Below are 2,678 nucleotides of genomic sequence, written 5' to 3' on the forward strand. Positions count from 1 at the left end.
TATTGGAACGCGAGTCGTCCGTGCAGTTACCAGTTGTAATGAGGGCACAAGATGCCAAGTGATTAGGGTTCACGAATTGCGACCCGTGAATTGTGACTATTTTGAGGTTTGGTACCTCGTGGAGATTATTGGATCAACCTGGTGTGAAAGCGGTTATTCTTATCAAGTTTTTGCTTGTCTTTCCTTTATTTGTTTTCAACAGTTTAAACTGTGTTCAGCTTACTTTACTGTATTATTACTTGTTGTGTCCCGCTGCTAATTGTTGCTTCTATTTTCTACTGCAAGTACTGCATTATTGTTGTCATTATGCGTAGCTTTGTAGAGATATCGTACTCTGTTAGTTCTACACCTATACTTATCCAGGTTATTTAGTCCAGTAGGTGTCTTGACTTCCCCTCGTCACTAATCCACTGAAGATAGTCTTGATACTTACTAGGTACCGCTGTGGTGTACTTATACTACGCTTCTGCACATTTTTGTGCAGATCTAGGTATTTCGGAGTCAGTCGATCGCTAGCTAGCTGTTCGGATCTTGCTATGGAGACTCAAGGTAAACCTGTTGCTGCATTCGCCGGCTTCGGAGTCACCATCTGATATTGTACTTGCACTGTTTTATCTATGTTTTGAAATATTTGTATTTAGAGGGTTTTCTAGCAAACTCAGTAGAGCTTATAACTTGTACTACCGGTTTTGGGATTGTAAATTTTGTATGGAGATTTCTATTTCGTATTGGTTAGTCATTAGTTAAATATGGTTATTATTTCAGCGAATGTGGGCTTACCTAGTCCCTAAGAATAGGTGCCATCACGACATCCAACTGAGGGAAAATTGGGGTCGTGACACTTCAACGGTCGACCCTCGTGCTCAGGTAAGCTCGGCCCTTTTTTTCCCTCTGCTTTCTTTCTAACTTCACTCAATCTTGCTATTGTCATCTACCATGCGTCACTCTCCACTATTGTTTTGAATCTGTGAAACCCTAAGAGCCTTAAATGGCACTATAAATAGAGCATTTAATGTTCTCACAAACACACGACCTAACACTCAAAAACATATATATAATCATCTAAGAGCAATTCCGAGATCCAAAACCTAGGGTTCCTTACTTTTTTCCTTTTTCGTTTCTGAGTATTATCACTACTTCGAGCTTGAAGCTTTTGGGGTCTTATGAAATTAAGAGAGATCCTTGTTTGGCCTGCTGCCCTCGAAAAGTTCAGTACATTCCTAACTTTTCTCTTTAATCATCTTATCTGAATATTATGAATATGTTGGTTGTCTTCTGTGAGCTATAGTTGCTTATGATGCTCGTAACTAGTTTGGAAATGTTTATGTTCTGTTTATGCTAGTATACTGTCTACTTGTGATCACTTGTCATGCCTCTTTAATCATTAATTGATGATTGATCAAGTTATTATGCGATTCTGGATGACTTTCATTTCTATGTTCAAACAGTCTACATGTTTAAGTTGTAGTGTGCATTGAATGACTGTTCATGTGCACCTGAAATTCGTAGTCTTTCATTGATTATTGTACTGTGATCTTCACCTCCGCCGATTGTTTTCCCTGTATTCTATTTGTCTTGTGATCGAGTTTATGATTTAATAATCCTAACTTAGATAAATTTGAAAGTTCATAAGTTCATAGTATGAAAATCTAGAAGTTTAAATGCTTTCCTTCTCTATGCACGTATGTGCTAACTCTAAAGACTACTTTTGAGCTATCACCATGGTATTCACAGGATTATACATAATTGTTGGTTGCATTTGCATGAAAAAATTGTGTTTGATTTAAACTATCTTCTTTTCATAAGCATCAATAGTTCTACTGTATACATTCTGTTAAGATTCAGTTATCCTCTTTTCACAATACGTAAGTAACGATCATGTTTGTTATAGTTGATTGGTAGTTGCTGTTAAGTTGAATTTAGCTATCTCATGTTTAGATGTAATACTCAGCTTCATGTTCAAGTCAAAACCTATTTAGGTGTAGTGTTTTCTTGTCTTTAATCTCTTTTGTGACACTGCTGACCCTGTGAAGCTCATATTTAGTTATCTTCCATAAAAGGAGGACCTAATCATTCTAGTCATAAGTCAAGTGAAAATTTTTAAAGATGAGTATGATTACTTCACATTTAGATACTAATTTAGACTATATACCTGAGTTGAACTTGTCTTGGTACAACATTCTCTTTATCTGTAACCCCTCTCCCTTCATGACATGTTTAACTTGATTTTGTAACATGCAAGGCTCCCTTTTCCATATGACAACCTCACTTGAAGTGTCTGTGTATAACTGACTGAATACTGTATGTTCCCTATTTGACTCCATGATTTTATGTTCTTGTTTTGAACTACCCGCAGTCCTCTCCTTATTATTAATTTGAAACTAAAGTTGATCCTTAAACCTTGTGAGAAGTCCTTGCTTGATACTGTCTGGACATGATGGCTTGTTTAAGGATAATATTGTTAGGAATATGGCCCTGTTGAGCCCTTAGGGATTCCATGTTCAAATCTGTGAACTTGTAGTCATGTTGAGAGTTTAATCCTATTTTTAATATCTTTTATAGCTTCTGTAAAAGTGGTTAGTCATAACTGTTTTGTCTGAATATTTACTGATGTCCATTAAAGTTCCAAATAGTGTTACTTATTCATGTATATGCTAGTGGTAAGACCCAAGCTAACA

The sequence above is a fragment of the Nicotiana attenuata genome, chromosome 9, assembly GCF_001879085.1.
Source record: "Nicotiana attenuata strain UT chromosome 9, NIATTr2, whole genome shotgun sequence".
NCBI lineage: Eukaryota > Viridiplantae > Streptophyta > Magnoliopsida > Solanales > Solanaceae > Nicotiana > Nicotiana attenuata.